This window comes from Amblyomma maculatum, chromosome 11, assembly GCF_055883805.1.
Source record: "Amblyomma maculatum isolate TAMU_Amacu chromosome 11, ASM5588380v1, whole genome shotgun sequence".
Taxonomy (NCBI): domain Eukaryota; kingdom Metazoa; phylum Arthropoda; class Arachnida; order Ixodida; family Ixodidae; genus Amblyomma; species Amblyomma maculatum.
In genome coordinates, this window is record NC_139354.1 from 117,518,744 (window position 1) to 117,537,261 (window position 18,518).

Consider the following 18,518-nt stretch of genomic DNA (forward strand, 5'->3'; position numbering starts at 1 on the left):
GACAGAAAAGGCGTTCAGCGAACAGTACTCATTGTTATAAAAGAAAGCCGTATATGCAGAGTGACTTAATATTATAATACTAAAATTTAGGTAAGTTGTATGTTTCGTGTAATTAAATATGCTCATTTACTTGAATCAGCGCCATGTACTGCTGAAGGATAGTCACATCGGCATTGTCATCAGTTCACCTCGAGGAGCGTTCAGGTAATCGGAAAAGCATCGTTCGGGTGATGAAAATGGGCCGCAGAAATAAGCGGTACCTTGACCCAGGCAGCGGTGCTGGCCTTCCGCGTTCCACTAGCAGTTATCTACGGAAATCTACGCGCCCACCATCGCCAGATCAAGACCCGACGCACTAACCGCCAACAGCGCGAGGAGCTCCGTGTCCACCATCGCCAGTGCAAGGATCTACGCGGCCACCTTCACCAGCACTGACATCACCGCCACGACAGGCCCCGCACCATGATGAGCTCGATTATGGCAGACTGCGGAGACCTGCGGAGCTTCTCACGTCATCAAGCTATGAGACATCGCAAGTTCCAGATTTTTGCGAAGACGAAGAGATGGCAGACCAGACGCAGTGCAGTGACTTGAGTGCCGACGATTTACTTGCACTGACGGTGAATTTTGTCCTGGAGTTTGGATTGTCCTGGAAGGCAGCTGAAGCGCTGCAGAAACTTACAATACACATTCTTGATAGGTACGATGTGCCGTCGACGAAGTACCGTTTCAAGAAAAGCGTTTGAGTTGGAATTCAAAACTGCAGGTTTCATTTTTATTGCGGGCTGTGCATGAAGCTCGTCGCAGAAGTTTCTGGTGACCTTGCCGAGAGAAATCGAGTACAGGGAAGCTGCTCCAAATGCGGACGCCACTACAGTGGCCGGCAACTGTTACTCGACGGACATTTTTTTATAACACTGCCTGTTGGACAGCAACTCGAATCACTCCTCGAGGAGGATTCAGTTGCCAACGCGCTTCACCTTCGGCTTCAGAAGAATGACCTAAGGCGCCAACAAGACACCGGCGAAATGTCCGATATTACAGACGGGCTACTGTACAAGGAGTTCAGGCAAAAGTTAAACTCAAAAAGTGATCTGACCCTAACATTCAATGCCGACGGCAGTCCAGTATTTAAATCATCAAAATACTCGATCTGGCCTATACAGCTGACCATAAATGAACTTCCACCACATCTGCGAGAAAAAAATGTGCTTTTGTCTGCTTTGTGGTACGGACAGACGCATCCTGACATGACCATCTTCCTCAGCGCTTTTGTGAAACAAATGGATGACCTGAACAACAGTGGCGTGACGTGGAGAACTGCGACAGAGCCCGTGGTTTCGAAGGTAAATATTGGATTTGGAGGAAATTGTGATTTAAAGCAAATGCTAGGATAATAAGCTGTTATTGTGGTTTCTGTAGCTTCAAGACACGTAGTAGTGTAGCCAGATGTGTCACTGTGCCTGACAGATGTGCTCGTGTGGGCTCCATTTCCTGTCATGTGCGTTTAATGTAAATATCAGCCATTGTGAAAGGGAACCTGGGTGTTTCTTTTTTAATAGAATCTGTTAAAGCTATTGTGCTGGAACCTAGAGAGTACTTCTCTCATTTCGTGTCTCATTTATTTTAGCACCAGCTTGAAGCACTATCGCCATAATTTGTTATGGCCATAGTCTTGAAAGTACTGCCATGTTTTCATGAATAGTAGTGCTCGTGGCACATCTGACAACTGCAATACTTTCAGTTTTACTTAGTTTTAACTAAGTAAAACTGAAGCACATAGAGGGCATGTTCCCTGAAAATGCCGGTTTTGATTTGTTAACTTGGTTAGAATTCAGTATATACAAATCAAAATGTTGACTGTCATACCTGGCTGTAATTTGTGCACCGCTTTAAGTTGTTCACACCAGCAACTTATGTGCCGTTCTTTAATTTCAGGTCTACTGCTTTAGCTGTTGCGTAGATTCACCTGCCAGAGCAGCTATGCAACACTTTATGCAATTCAATGGATATTACGGCTGTTCATGGTGCTTGCATCCTGGGAAGACTGTTGATGGTAAGACGAACTTCAGTTAATTTGAAAGACAGAATTTGCTTCTTGCCACGTGTTTTCCCAAATAGAGTTTGGCATAAATGTACTAAATCAGCTTCTTTACTTAGTATTAGAGACGCAACACCTTTAACATAAGATTCATTCTTTCAATGGCTCAGCATTTTAGTAGACTTTTAGAGAGGCCTCTCAAATTACCTTTATGCCGTGCAAATGAGGTAATTACTCTCTACTATCCTTTCCTCAGTTGTTTTCATACAGTTCTAGTCAGCTGGCTTCTTTTAGTTATGACCAAACAGTGCAGCTTAGTTTCACTATGAATGGTCATGTAAAAGTCAGCATAATAAAATTGACAATTCATATAACAAACTGCTGTTGTTCCCCTTCAGAGTGGCTTTTGTAGAAGGGCCCATTATATTCAGAGCCAAATTTTAGCACTGCTGTGGAGGCTATAAGTGCCACCTCTACACAGGTATGTGCAAACTAGGCGAGCCTGCAAGCCATAATCAGGCAGCACAGGAATGAAGTGTAAAAGTAGACACTCCCGTCAATGATGCCTACCGATTGCCAAGATGTTGCAGTTAATCCCCCTACATGTATGATATCACAAGTGACTGGCATGAGCTAGAGGGTTGACCGTGAAATCATTAGAATGGGTTGATACCATTGGTTGGAAGGCCTTGGAAAGATATTTGCCACTTTGCTGTTGACTTCTGTTCAGCTGTAATGGCTTGCATCTATAGGTTCCTCTAAAATGCTGTAGAAAATTCCCTTCAAGTGCTGTCCTTTCATTGCTTAACCATGCATGACAGTACTGGCTCTTATTTTTTGCTTCTTGCATGTTACTATGCCCAACAGGAACTGTCAAGTATCCAGTTGACTGCATCGTACCTGACAGAAATTTCGAGGAAACAAAAGAAAATATGCACCAGGCTGTGGCAACCGGAATGGTTATTGAAGGAGTCAAGGGCCCAACACCCTTGATCAACCTTACAAACTTTGATGTAATCTGGAGTTTTTCTCCAGATTACATGCTGTCGTGACGCTGGGGCTATGTCGACCCGGCCTTCACTTGGTAGCGTGCAGAGACTCGGGGTTGAAGTAGGATTGAATCTTCGAAGTTGGTGAAATATGTACAAGCAGGTTTAATGGCACTTTGAGAAACTTATTTACAAGATTATTTACACGAAAAAGAAGGGTACATCAGCAAAATGGCAAGCGTTAAGAGTTCATAGCGAGAAGCGACTGGATGAGCCGTTTACCCAGGGCCCAGAGCGACATTTCGTGCTCTGCAGCGTCCTTAAAACCCCCCTATGTCCAGCCCCTCTCTGAAGATGTTGACCAACCAAATCCAGGGCACGCCCCTCAGGTATCGGCATCCAATCGAACACATCACTGCACTGATGGTCTGAAGCACTGACTGGTCCGGCATTCATTCGTTGGGCGTGATCACTTGTTGGCGGGAAAAGCTTGGGAACGGCGAGGAGAGGAGGTACATTTCTATTCTTCAGCAAAGAAACCACAGGCTGGTTCTGAAAAGGGGTTTTACTTCTCAGAAACCCGAGTGCACGTGGCGCCGCATAGGGCTCCCAACATGGTCCCTTTTCGACAATTGCAAATCTTTCCTGCATTCCCGGGAAATCACTTAATGGCCGTATGAGTCATGCTCCTTTCTTGTCCTGCACGTCAGCGGACATGTCACTCTGTCGTCTCCTTTGGATAGGAGGCATTCATCACTGGAGGATAGCACTTCTCGACTGGAAGGGTGAACAAAAGAAAGAAAGCACTTCCTGCTATTTCCCGCAGGGGGACGTTTCTTTGTGTTTTTCCAGACGTTCTCTTGACAGGGTCAATTTGGCATTTGCAGGTTGTCCACAAAGCAAAACATGCTTACAAAACAGGATTCCTGGAAACAGGCTCACTTAGAGCCATTGGACCATCACCACATATTCACAAAACTTATCCATGCCCACAGGCGAACAATAGAGCGCGCAATTGCGGATGCTTGGTCGTAACAGCCTCCTCCCCCGCCAGAAGAGTCTCGGAGGGCAGCAGTCGCCGCTGCTGCATGAAGAGACGACTTAATGGCCTGCACGTGAACGCTTGAAGCTCACTGTTGCTTGTCGCGTTGTCTTGATTGTTGTAGGCCAAATTGCTCGAGCTGTCTGAAACTCAACCACATGTCTAAACAAGCACTCGGCTCCCGTCTGAAGAGACCAGGTCAAAAGAAAACTGCCATTGTTGTTCGAGAAAAGCCCACTCTCAAGACGTTCAGGACCCACGTATGCCTAGAAAACCAAACGTGCTGCTTTTGCATAGCCACACATATACAAGCGCACGAAAAAAAAAAAAAAACCTGATTATCAATTTGGACACATGGTGAGGAACATCTCGGACCGCTTAGAAAGAGCGGCTAAGCGCGTCCGCATTCCCATTTAACTTCCCCTTTTTGTATCTTATTTCAAAATTGTACTGCTGTAAAATCAAGCTCCACCTAAGAAGGCGACTGTTCTTCGATGTCGCAGTTTGCAGCCAAGCCAGGGGACAATGGTCCGTCTCTACGGTGAATTTGGTCCCTCCAAGATAGCACTGCAATTTTTGAATGGCCCATACAATGCAAGCGCACTCTTTCTCTGACGCGCAATAAGCCCTCTCTCTAGAACTCAGTTTTCTGCTCAGGTAGAGCACCGGGTGCTCATTACCGTCGTCATCTCTCTGGCAGAGAACAGCACCTAGCCCTCGATCACTGGCATCACACTGGACCGTGAATTCTCGGTCATAGTCTGGAGCTCGCAATACCGGACGGCTAATCAGCACAGCCTTCAGGTTTACGAAGGAGGCTTCCTTTTGTTCGTCCCAGACTACATTTGTCGGTTCTGTCTTGCGGAGAGCGTCGGTCAGAGGGCTAGCCAAAGCTGAATAGTTAGGGATGTAGTGATTGTAGTACCCAGTCAGACCCAGGAATGCTCGAATTTCCGTCTTCGTGCTCGGCCGCGGGTAGTCTGCTACCGCAGAAATCTTAATCTCGCTGGGTTTCCTGAAACCTTGACCTACATTGTGACCCAAGTAGTCCACGGTCGCCCTTGCCAGGCAACATTTCTCGGCCTTTACGGTTAGTCCAGCTTGACGCAAAAGGCTCAGTACAGCTCTTAGATGTACCATATGGTCCGCCCATGAGTCGGAAAAAACCGCAATGTCGTCTAAATAAGGCACCGCGAATGTTTCACACCCCTTTAAAACCCTATCCATGAGTCGGGAAAAACAAAATGGAGCATTTTTGAGCCCGAAACTCATCATTGTTGGCTGGTAGCTGCCCGTCGGAGTGACGAAAGCCGCGTATCTGCTGGCGCGTTCAGTGAGCGGTACTTGCCAGTAACCTCGAGTAAGGTCCAGCGTAGTCACATATGCCGCTCTACTGACCTGTTCTACTCTCTCCTCAATATTCGAAATGGGATACACTTGATCCCTGGTGAGAGAATTTAGCTTTCGGTAGTCTACCACAGGCCTAGGGTCTTTACCTGGAGCTTCTACTAAGATCATAGGCGAAGCATAATCGCTTTCCGAGGGTTTTATTACTCCTAATTCCAGCATGCGAGTTACTTCCCTATCCAGAATTTCTCTTTGCCTTGGAGAGAATCGGTAGCACCTTGATCGCACTGGCACGTCTGAAGTCAGCTCAATATCGTGCTCAGTCAAATCAGTCCTGCCTGGCCTGTCCACGAAGCAGGCCTCAAACTCTGTTATTATCTCGCCCAGATCGGACAGCTGGGGTTTCTTTAGTTCTCCTCTCTGCTCTGCCTTTTTGAGAAGCTCCTGAGCGTTGCTTCCTTTTCCGCTGAGGCAAATCAAGTTATCCCCCATCTCCTCGGGAAGGTTTAACGTTAGATTTACCACGGCTTCCCTCTGCACATAAGGCTTCATAAGATTGCAATGATAAATGCGCACTGCTTTACGCCTATCGGGGATTTTCACTGCGTAGTTAGTGTCAGAAAGCTCTGCAACGACTTTAGCAGGTCCTTCCCACTGTACTTCGAGCTTATTCTTGGGATCATTGGCTTGCTCCATAGCTAAGTCCTCTCGGGTTCCACTTAGTAGTCTCGTGAGATTACTAGAGACTGGCGGCAAGAGGTTACTCTCAATAACGTCCTCATTCCGCGTCTCATCAAGCTCGCTTTCAAGTTGACTTATCTGAGATGCCTCGCTCTCAAAGTTTTCCGACCCGCTATCTTCCGCATCGACCACTGTTTTAACTGCCGTTTCCTCCGCTGTGGATTTTTCTGGTATGAGCAGTGTAGCTAGTTCTCGCGCCTTTGAACGTGTTAATGCTTGCACAACACTGTCTCCGAAAAGGATGCCCCTCTTTCGCAGTAGCATGTCCGATTTGTTGGAGAACAAATACGGATAGCACTTAGGAAGCTTTCCTGAAACGGCAGCCTCGGTTGTTAATTCGCCGAAAGGGCCCTCGATGACCACGTTCGCGATCGGCAAGCACACACTCTGTTCCTCCACTACCTGGCGGATCCACGTACACTGTCCTGTATAGTCGGAAGGCGACACATACGCCGGATGGACAACATCCATCGTTGCGGCCGAATCGCGCAGTACCTTGCAAGGCTTCCCGTTGACTACTAGGTCATGCAGGTAGGGTTCTAAAAGCTGCATATTTTCATCGCAGTCCCTGACATACGAGAAAGCAATCTTTTCTTTCTGGCAGTTGACGGCAATGTGACCCTGCTCATTACACCTAAAGCATGTGAGCGGCTTCCTAGCCTCAAGCTTATTCTTTGTGTTCTGCACGTTGGTCACTTCCCCACTTTTCTCACTGCCGTCCTTTCTAGGGAATTTGCCTGAAGAAACCTTCATTTCTTCGTTTCCAACTCTAGCAAAGTGCCTTTCCTGACGGTTTTTCACACTGAACTTGGGATTGCGGGGCCTATCCACTGCTGGGTTGCTGAATTGTCGGCGCGAAGCATACTCCTCAATAAGTTCGGCAGCTTCAGTTGCCGACTTAATTTCGCCTCGGTCCTGTAACCAATTTCTTTCTTTTTCTGGGAGGCAGTTATAAAACTGCTCCAAAAGAATTCGCTCGACTACAGCGTCCCTATCACTGTAGGAATCTGTGCTCTTTAGCCACTCGCCCAAATTTACTCTTAAATTGTACAGGAATTCAGGGTAACTCTCGTCCCTGGACTTAGTAGCGTTCCGAAAACGTTGTCTGAACGCCTCGGCGCTAAGCCTATACTTTCTCAGAAGGCAAGCTTTGACCTTCTCGTAGTTGTCCGCGTCCTCCTTGCTTAGCCGCGCGACAACCTCCGCTGCCTCGCTGGGCAGAACCGTCAATAATCTCTGAGACCAAGTGTCTCGCTGGAAGGACAGTTTTTCGCAGGTTCGCTCAAAGTTAGCCAGATACAGACCGATATCCCCTGATATCACATATGGCTGCATGTACTTTGACATCTTGAAATCTGCCTCCTTGTTGAGACGAGGTACCGCTAGCTGGGGACAATCGCCCGACCTCTTGCTCAACTCTAGTTCTATTTTCCGGAGCTCAATTTCTTGGTCCAGCTTTTTTGCTTCTCTTTCAAGCTTCTCACGTTCGTGCTCCCTTTCCTCTTTTTCCCTCTCAAGTTCACGCTCCCTTTCCTCTTTTTCCCTCTGACGTTCGCGCTCCCTTTCCTCTTTTTCCCTCTCAAGTTCACGCTCACGCCTCTTTTCCTCTTTTTCCCGCTCTTTCTGCTGTCTGAGCTGCTCCTCCTTTTTTTGGGCGATGAGGTTCCATGCTTCACTGAGCTCCTCATCATCGGCTCCCAAATCTGTGATTGCCTTTATAATCAAAGGTTTTCGTGCCAAACCTCTTGTATCAATTCCCAATTCCTCACACAATTGCAACAGTTCCGGTTTCTGCAGCTTTTGTAGGTCCATGATCGCTCCGAGTGTCGGCTACTTCCAAAACAACAGTGCAAACTACCAAACCTAAAGGCGTTTCAACACTTTTTACCAGTTCTAAAATCTAACCCTGTTCTAGAACCTGGTCCACATCAGAAGAAAAGCCAAGCACTCACCCACACATGCGATCGATGTTCCGAGCTGCTCTCTTGTTGGCCGATTGTTGCGCCTGCTTGTTGCTTGAGATGCCACCTCCGATCACAAGATGTGGCTTGTAGATTCTGATCCACCTCGAATCACCAGATGTTGTAGCTTGTAGATCCAGATCCTACCTCCAGTCATCAGATGTTGTGGCTTGTAGATTCAGATCCCACCGCTGGTCACCAGTGTTGGGGCTTTATCCCACCGCTGCCTCCAGTTGTCGTGACGCTGGGGCTATGTCGACCCGGCCTTCACTTGGTAGCGTGCAGAGACTCGGGGTTGAAGTAGGATTGAATCTTCGAAGTTGGTGAAATATGTACAAGCAGGTTTAATGGCACTTTGAGAAACTTATTTACAAGATTATTTACACGAAAAAGAAGGGTACATCAGCAAAATGGCAAGCGTTAAGAGTTCATAGCGAGAAGCGACTGGATGAGCCGTTTACCCAGGGCCCAGAGCGACATTTCGTGCTCTGCAGCGTCCTTAAAACCCCCCTATGTCCAGCCCCTCTCTGAAGATGTTGACCAACCAAATCCAGGGCACGCCCCTCAGGTATCGGCATCCAATCGAACACATCACTGCACTGATGGTCTGAAGCACTGACTGGTCCGGCATTCATTCGTTGGGCGTGATCACTTGTTGGCGGGAAAAGCTTGGGAACGGCGAGGAGAGGAGGTACATTTCTATTCTTCAGCAAAGAAACCACAGGCTGGTTCTGAAAAGGGGTTTTACTTCTCAGAAACCCGAGTGCACGTGGCGCCGCATAGGGCTCCCAACATGGTCCCTTTTCGACAATTGCAAATCTTTCCTGCATTCCCGGGAAATCACTTAATGGCCGTATGAGTCATGCTCCTTTCTTGTCCTGCACGTCAGCGGACATGTCACTCTGTCGTCTCCTTTGGATAGGAGGCATTCATCACTGGAGGATAGCACTTCTCGACTGGAAGGGTGAACAAAAGAAAGAAAGCACTTCCTGCTATTTCCCGCAGGGGGACGTTTCTTTGTGTTTTTCCAGACGTTCTCTTGACAGGGTCAATTTGGCATTTGCAGGTTGTCCACAAAGCAAAACATGCTTACAAAACAGGATTCCTGGAAACAGGCTCACTTAGAGCCATTGGACCATCACCACATATTCACAAAACTTATCCATGCCCACAGGCGAACAATAGAGCGCGCAATTGCGGATGCTTGGTCGTAACAATGCACTGCGTGCTTCTAGGGGTGTCACGGCAGCTAACAGAATGTTGGCTGTCAAATGTAGGTGAGCCATATTATATTGGGTCTCCGCAATATCTCTCTGCAATTGATGAGCGCCTTTGTAGTATAAGGCCTCATCTTAGCATTTCTCGGCTACCCCGCTCCCTCTCTCTCCGAAAATACTGGAAAGCTCTGAATGGCAAAACTGGTTGTTGTTTTTTTCTTTGCCATGTTTGGAAGGCTTTCTGCTGAGGCAATATTTCAGACATTTTGCTTTTCTTGTACAGGGCATTGCCCTACTGCTACAAGAAACAGTGTGTAGTGCTGACATTGCAACCAGTACTGACTGCCTTGTGAAATTTGTGGTAGATGTGCAGTTCCTGTACAGAGAGAGGCACATGACATATAATGTGCACCAGCTGCTGCACATTTCAAAGAGTGTGATAAAACAAGGGCCCCTGTGGGCACACTCATGCTTTACTTTTGAGTCCAACATTGGCCACTTGAAAGAACTTGTGACATCAGCAAAAGGTGTGCCCCTACAAATTGTAGAACGCCTCATGCTGGCGAGCAACTACAAAAGTCTGAGAGCACAAGCTAGTCCTAGGACTCGCAACTTTTTGTCTATCTCTGGCCCAGCAAGCAATGGAGGCATTCTACTTCTGAGCAGGCCACGGGATGTGTCTGGGCCATTACTTGATTTTCTCCAAAACCAGGTTGGCAACATAAATGGGCCTGTTGTGGAGTATGACCGTGCTAGAGTGTCTGGGTGTATGTTCCACAGTGAGCAATATGCGAGGCCAAACAAAACAAACTGCACTGCCTTAATGACAAACCAAGGGACTTGCCTGAAGGTAGCGCACATTGTTTCGTTTAAGGATATCTTTGGGCATCCAAAGATTTATGTTGTCTCCGAGACATTTTCATCGCGATTTGTGCACCACTCCAAGCACATAATGAAGTGTGAAAGAACAGGGTCCAAGAGCCTTGTTGAATTGGTTGTTGATGTCACTCCCTGTACATACATAGAGTATAGTCAAAGCATATTTTTCATAAAACACTCTAAAGGTGCACTCTGCAAGGTAAATGAATTATAAAAGCTGTGTGTAAATATAAATACATATGAGGTCTGTTAGAAAAGCATCTGGCCTTATTTTTTTTTGCGAACATCTGCTGGATATAAAACAAGTGCGCTTGCATGAGCTAACCTTGAACCTTCGTGCGCGTGCGCAAATTTTTTCCCGCCTGCCGATAGCATCAGTCACTGGGACGCAGCATTTTAGTGAGGTAGTACAAAGTGCTCTCTTCGGTTTTATGTGTGTGTGTGGGGGGGGGGAGGAAAGAAGGCAACAGGTAATCGCATAAATGAGTAATGTAATCTGTTTGGGGGATGATAATTAAACACAAAGTAGAAGGAAAAACAATGTGCCGATAGTGGGAACTGAACCCACGATTTCTGAATATCGCGTCCAGTGCTCTTCCAACTGAGCTACATTGGCCGCTATCCCACCTGCTTTCTTGGGTTTTAATATTGCCTGTATATACAGGCAACATTAATACCTAAGAAAGTAGCAGGTGGGACAGCGGCTGATGTAGCTCAGTTGGAAGAGCACCGAACGTGATATTCGCAGGTCGTGGGTTTCGTGGGACAGCGGCCGGTGTAGCTCAGTTGGAAGAGCACCGGACGTGATATTCGGAGGTCGTGGGTTCGGTTCCCACCGTCGGCACATTGTTTTTCCTTCTACTTTGTGTTTAATTATCATTCACCTAAACAGATTACATTAGTAATTTATGTGATTACCGAAGTAAACAAAAATTAAAAGAAAAAAAAGACAAAAGTACAATCCCCAATGCTTTCCTTGACCTCGCCGACTGTTGGCTTCTTTCCTTCATGTATTATAACTAGCACCCTCATTTGCCCTTCGTTTATCTGCTTATATATATATATACACATTGTGCATGCTAAAGAACTCCAGGTGGTCGAAATTTCCGGAGTCTTCCACTACGGTATCTCGCAGCCTGAGTTACTTTGGGACGTTAAACCCCATAAACCAACTAACCGACATTGTGGACTGTCATATTTGTGGGAAGGCGATAGCACTGCTTTTTTGGTAGCCTTGTTGAGTATTAGTATGTTATGTGATTTGAGATTAATGCCATTGTGTGTAAACCTCTTGTTGATTGTCAAGTATGTGATATTCTCCTACTGTCCATGTTTGCCACTTCTCAGTTTAGCATACCTTTACTGCACCTGGTTGCAACACTTGTGAAAAATTTTACTGTGTGGCTAACAGCAGTTTCGGAGCTCTACTATTGTTATATCTCTTCACATAACGAAGTCATGCTGACACAGAGCAATAATGAATTATTTGTATTGCACTTCTGATGCTTGGAGTTTGGTTTATTCTGTGCTGCTGTGAGAGTCGGGTGTGACACTCCAATTGTGGAGGTAGCAGGATGCAATTCTTCCATACCTCTGTTCGCTAAAAAGAAAAACCACTCTGTGGTGACATCATTTGTCTTTAAAAAATCGTTTGGTTATGGTGTAAGCACGTGATAATTAAGCAAGCACGTTACCATGTGCAGGTTTATGCAAATAACATGCATGTGTTTTTTGTGAAAATCCCCTTCATAAGCTCATGCCCTCTCCAACCTGTGCTGTCTTTTGTGTATCATTTGCTGTTACTCCATAAGTTTGATTAGTGCAATCATTTGTTCATTCCTGCAATCCAAATGTGATTTTATTGTTGTTTTTGCAAAAGGTGGTTGAATATTTGGTACTTTCAGTTCATCTTAATCTGTGTTATTTTGGCAGTGTGCACACAAATTTTTCTTTTCTGAGCTGTAGCTTCTCACTATTCTTGCCTATTTTCAGTGTGCACACAAATTTTTCTTTTCTGAGCTGTAGCTTCTCACTATTCTTGCCTATTTTTGATGATATACACATTCATGTTTGACTGCTATTGCAGCAGGCATGAGTTTTGATGCTATTTTGTAATTCAAGTGCTTGCCTATAGACACATCATAATGCAACTGCACATGTGCTCTCTGAGGTTGCTAACATTACCAAAATTCAGTAACTGATATTTTTGTGTATCTCTCAGAGCTAAGCCACTTAACTGGCAAATTGAAGAAAAGCCAACCCAACTGATGCACAGAGTCATGCATGATGAATGATTAGGCACCTGTTAGCAAGGAAGTTGGAGCAGTCTCCACCAGAAAAATGCATTTGCTACTGACTTATCTGTGCAAGCTGACTGTAGCTGTTCTGCATAACTACTTTAAATATACTGCAAATTTTTATAGTTTTAAGTTCCTCTTGTAATGAAAAACTTAACTGAAATGTTCTACTTGTTGAGTTCTTTTTTGTAATATATATGTAGTCGACACAGTCGTCAAAATCAAAACAACGGAACAGATTTATTGTCCCTTCGTTTTCAACACTCGCTCGCACGGCGTGCAGAACACACACTGCCCGAAAAGGGTCCGTTTCGGTGGCGGCACGGTCCACTCGGTCCCTCTCAGCACACCCTCTCCCACCAGATGTCCGGGGTCGGAATGGCAGAGTAACCCGAGAGCTACTTCGCAGCGTGGAGCAGAGCACCCCCCGTCGAGTCTGAGGCGGGACCCCGGAGAGGGTCTGCGCGCATTCCGTCCGTTGTCTGAATATGCGTGGCGTCTCTGTCGACAACATTCGGCCATCCTTTTCTTTTCAACCGCCCTCGTTTGGAATGGGGGCTTGCGTTTTCTCTTTTTTTTTTTCTTCCTGGTAGGCCTCTTGTCCCCCGTCGCTTTCGGTGTCTTCTGAAGAGGAATCGCCGCTGGCCGCGGTTCCCAATGTGAAGCGCCTCATCCGGTCCGCCGCCACGACGCCTTCGTAGAATCGCCGGGTACGCTGTACTTCGGGGAAGTCTTGCACTTTGTATCGCTCGTTGGGAAGCGTTTCCACGACCATGTACGGTCCCCTGTACTTTGGGCACAGCTTGCGCGACTCTCCCGTTGAAACTGGCTCCCTCTCGATCAACACCATGTCGCCTGGTTGGTAGCTGGGCGCTGTCTTTCGTCGCTTGTTGAAACTGCCTCTCTGTTTCTTCTGGTTCTGACGAATATTGTCAATTGCCGTCTCCCGTAGCTTAAGTAGGCTGGCGACAAGCTCCAGTGCGATGGCGTCATCAACTGGGTCGCCTGTCACGTTTTGTGGGTGAAAGTTGAAAAGCAGACTGAATGGTGTCGCTTTCGTAGCTCGATTTACGGTGTTGCTGATTCCCCATTGCACCTGCGTTAGAGTTTCGTCCCAGTCCTTTCTGTCGCCTCGTTTTGATAGACTGGCAATGGCGGGCGCTATCATTCGGTTGTACCTCTCGACCTGCGCGTTGGCCTTAGGTGTGCACGTTGCGTTCTTCACGTGAATTCTGTTGAATAATCTCCTGGAAAGCACGCCTTCTATCAGGGCATACTTCTTTCGTCTTTGACGATCCCCTCAAGGAGTCTGCGATAGACTGTAACTTTGGGTCCGTTTTCTGTGCTAGCGTCAACCAGTCGTCGTCGGTGAGCTCCGTTATAAAGATATTAATGCTTCTTGCAACATCAATCTCTTCTGCTTCCGAGGTAGGCACCCTGCTGAGGGCATCAACATGGCGCATCGAAGCTCCAGCGATTGCCTTTGTCGGCTTTTTTTCGTTGCAGCCTACGAGAATGAATGGTTCCGAATATTCTTCTTCCATGCACGATGTTCCCCTTGCGATGTTCCGGTTTTGCGTGATGATCAGCGGAGACTGATACATTCGCTACAGGTAGGCATAGCTCGCACCCTTCGTTTTCCCTCAGCACACAGCTTGGTACGTATTGGCCGCGTGGCTTGTGCAACTTTCCGTGGACGAAGATGTCACTGTGAGTAACGTCACTGCCCAGTGCAACAAAGCCGACGTAATTCGGAGGTATGACAACAGCCTCCTTTGCCCACAAGTTCACTCGGCGCGGTGGTAGGGCTGGTACAGCTAAGTGTGCCAGAGTCCCGTGCTCATCCTCCGACTCGTCATGCTCCTCGAAAATGCGCACTGTATTTTTGCGGCGCACCACTGTTATGTGCGGCTGCTCGGTAAAGGGTTGCCCGACAAGCAGTGGGACAGCTTGTACATCGTCCCGGACAATGTTGATCTGGACGTCGGCTGTAGCCTGGTCCACCGTCAATTTCGCTTCAAAACTGCCCTTTGGCATCGTTTTTCCCGACCCGTACCCGCTGATCGTAAAGGGACGGCTTAGAGGTTCGTATGAGAATTTCAACTTTCCTGCTTCGCTCTGCCGCATCGTTATGCATTGGCTTCCCATGTCGACGTATGCCTTAATCGGCTTCCCGTTCACGTTTGTACTCATGAAATACTTCTGATTTGGCACCATGCTGCCCACTGTATCGTCGTTGCTCTCTTGCTCAAGGACAGCTGGTTTTGTTCCGTTGCTAGTTGTCGAGCCTTTCTTCGAATAACAATCTTTGGTTTCGTGGCCCGATTTTCCACAATGTGTGCATCGCGGTTTGCATTGACGTTTTGGGCATGCTGCCGAAAAATGTCCGCATGAAGAGCAATTAAAACAAAGTGGCTCGCCTTTTTCGTTGTACTTCCATCCGGATGCCTTTGCCGATTCGCCTCCGGTGCGAGGTGGACGTTGAGCAGTTGCCGCTACGCAGTCGTTGCCGTCTTGGACGCGGTGTGAACGTCGAGCATCCAACGGCTGGTAGAGCGTCTTAGGTCTCGTCTGCTTCATGGTGTCCGTTCTGTCGCAGAGCCATTTCATGCACTGGAGCAACTCATCTGGGCTTGCGTAGTCTCGGACGCTGAGGGTCCGCACCAGATCTTCGTCGTTGAGTCCAGTGATGACGTACTCGATACAAGCCGCTTCACCGATGTTGCAGCGCCTTGCTTTGGCCAGCTTGTCGTAGAAGTACGCTTCGACACTTTCGTGTCGCTCCTTCGTTCGTGATTCCATGTCCCGGAATGTGCGTTGGAAACTGGATGCCGAAGGAACGGCCTCTTCATTTCAGCTTTCCAGTCGGCCCAAGTTCGTTGGACATCTGTGAGCCCATCATACCATGTTTTTGCGACGCCCTGGAGCTTCGTGAGGGCGAAGCAAGTGGTCTGCAGGTCGCTCCAACTGTAAGCTGCAGCCAGATTGTCAACTTTGTTGAGCCACGTCTCAACCGTTGGCTGATCGTGCAAAGATGGGTCGAATATTGGCACCAGTTGCGCGCTCGCCGTCGCCAATCGTCCATCCGCGACGCCCGATGCACCTGCCGACGGGTGGTGTGGTGGCGATTGAGCCGATTGCATTAGTTGGGCTGCTCCCTGCAATGCCTCTCGTACCGCCGTCTGGATCGCCGCCTTCATCAGCGCCTGGAAGTCGAAGGCACTGGGAACGGGCACTGCTTCGTTGGGGCTGTCCATGTTGTGGCTGCTTGCCGTTGCAGCCACGACATGGATCCCCTTTCGACGTTGGGCTGCGTCTCGCCTTCGTTCTGTACGCTCTCGTTCGTCGAGTGAACCGGTCTTGATACCTCGCCCTCGGGTCCTCCATTCGTTGTCTTCGAACGTAGCATCATCGTGGCTTTTCGTGGTTGAATAACTTTAGAGGCACTCGTTGAGGAAGGTAGTTGGTTGAAATCCCACTTCTGAGAAAAAGTTCTGTAGTCGACACAGTCGTCAAAAACAAAACAACGGAACAGATTTATTGTCCCTTCGTTTTCAACACTCGCTCGCACGGCGTGCAGAACACACACTGCCCGAAAAGGATCCGTTTCGGTGGCGGCACGGTCCACTCGGTCCCTCTCAGCACACCCTCTCCCACCAGATGTCCGGGGTTGGAATGGCAGAGTAACCCGAGAGCTACTTCGCAGCGCGGAGCAGAGCACCCCCCGTCGAGTCCGAGGCGGGACCCCGGAGAGGGTCTGCGCGCATTCCGTCCGTTCTCCGAACATGCGTGGCGTCTCTGTCGACAACATATATTTTAAATTGGTAACGTGCTGTTCACTTTTGGCACTACTCAAATATAAGTGTAGCAAACTGTTGTAACATGAGTGTGTTTCTCTATTGTCATCTCTATTGTATCAAATATATCTGTGGCAGTCTCCAGCATTAATAAAGTATATGTGTTACATGACAAACAAATTATCAGATTGTGCCATCTTGTGCACCAATTATCAGATTGTGCACCAGGTCTTAGTTGTGTGCTAAGGTTCCACTTATACTTAAGTAAACCATATTTGAAAATAAAGTTAGAATTGCTGTAAAATTACAAGAATTGCTTTTTGTTTTCTTGCTGCCTGAAATCATGTCATTTGGGTGCAAAATAATGACAAACAGCACAATATTTTAGTGGTTAATTAGTTCATGTGATGAACTCACTTGAATACCTATAATGTAATTTAGATGGTTAGCCACTGTGCCTGTAGATATGTATTTCATATGCCTTCTCCCACATCGTCACCCATCATGATCTCTCCTTCCCCCTCCCCAGTGCAGAGTAGCAGGCCAGATTTGAATTATTTCGGCCAACCTTTCTGCCTTTTCTTTCAATAAATGCATCTATCTATCTATATGCTCCATGTTATGAAATTTGCCCAAAAGACTAATTTTGATTGCAAACATAAATTAACAAGGCAGTACATGTACTATTTCAATATGGTGTTATAATCAAATGTATTGGGCATGCTTATGCTCAATAACACTACTTTCAACCTCTGAAGCAGTTTATTGCCAAAACGCTGTTCATACACACTGTGGAATCAGTTATATATTTAGTTGGTCACTAACTTGGTCAACTAGCCAAGAAGCAAGCCAGTTTGAATTTCTCGCTGAGGCCAGTAAACCTCCTTATAAAGCCAGTTTGTGTGTACCCAGTAATAGGCTAGTAATGCATGCTTTCAAGATGGAACGAGCAAAAGTAGTAGAGGCACCAAATTTTCAATTAGAATACTTGTGAACCTGTTAGCCCTGGGAAAAATCACTTGCAAGTTCTACTGACTGAGCCATTTCAGCCAGCAGAGAAATTGCCGGGGATTCTCGTGGGCCCCAGAGAAATTGCCAGTGAAATAAACAGATTCCCAGCTGGCCCCGAAAGAGACCAGCAGATGCTGTTGGGACCAACTGACCTAGCACATGTCCAGTTGGGACCAACTAAAGCCAGCAGACTTCTTGCTGGCCCAGTAAGAAACCAACAACTCATACTGTTGGGACCAACTAGACCAGTACGAAACCAGTAGATTTCCAGTTGGGACCAACTGATCCAGCACAAAGCCAGCAGATTTCCAACTGGGACCAACTGAAACCAACTAGTGATGTTGGGTCCAACTGCCCCAGCACAAAACCAGCAAGGTTTCTGCTGGGACCAACAAAAACCAATACAAACCAGCAGATTCCCAGCAGGATATTTTCACCTGGAACGCCAGTGAGCACTAATTAGGGCTACCGAATATGAATGAATTAAATACTGCACCACTTACCAGCCAATTCCTCCACATCGCCGATGTAATATCCTTCTTCCTCGTCATCGTCGGTCTTTGAACGCCAATAGATGTTTTGATTTTGCAAGGTCTTTCGTGGATTGCGGATTGAAATTTTTGATCAAAGAAACGTGAACGATGGCCCTTCCACCGTCCTCGTACACGACGTAAGCGTACATAGGGCTTTCTAAGCTCATTACCGACCACACGACGACGGGACTTGGGGCTGCACGAGGGAACACGAGGATCAACAGAGTAGCCACGCAAAACAAAAGACGCCGAAGAGGCGATAGGGCAAAGCTTGCGAAGCGCCGAAGAGGCCTAAGCGTGATCTACAGCGCTACCTGACTGTCTGTGGGTGGCCGGTGGCGTCGCTAGGGGCAACCGCAGCCTAAAGGTCTATTCACACTTGCGACTAGATGAGGTCGCGCGTCTACCAGTCGCGCGACCAGAGGAGAGGAGCTCGCCACTACCGATGTTCACACTTGCGACTGTCGCCTTCTCGTTCGTCAGGCACAGTTGGGGCGAACGTCGGTAGCGGCCGCTTGCCAGACACTTCAACTTTTTCAGGCGAGCCCGTGCGCATGCCGCGCTCTCGTGTTTCCAGGAGAACGCCAACGACGAATAGACTGTGTCAATCACCGTGGTGTCAATATAAAATGTTGCGCCTGTGTGAAAAACCCATTTCTCAAA

The 18,518-nt window shown here is 47.4% G+C and overlaps 1 non-coding gene and 1 pseudogene across 2 annotated transcripts; both read left to right on the forward strand.

The window, feature by feature from the left end:
• Positions 1-215: 215 nt before the first annotated feature.
• On the forward strand, positions 216-12,312 carry LOC146174829 (uncharacterized; annotated as a pseudogene). The gene is made up of 5 exons (XR_014702066.1): positions 216-1,346; positions 1,939-2,056; positions 2,909-3,081; positions 9,338-10,050; positions 12,304-12,312. The product of XR_014702066.1 is annotated as an uncharacterized LOC146174829 (transcript).
• Positions 10,989-11,061, forward strand: TRNAS-UGA (transfer RNA serine (anticodon UGA)). Its single transcript has one exon. It is a non-coding gene; the product is annotated as a tRNA-Ser (tRNA).
• Positions 12,313-18,518: the final 6,206 nt, after the last annotated feature.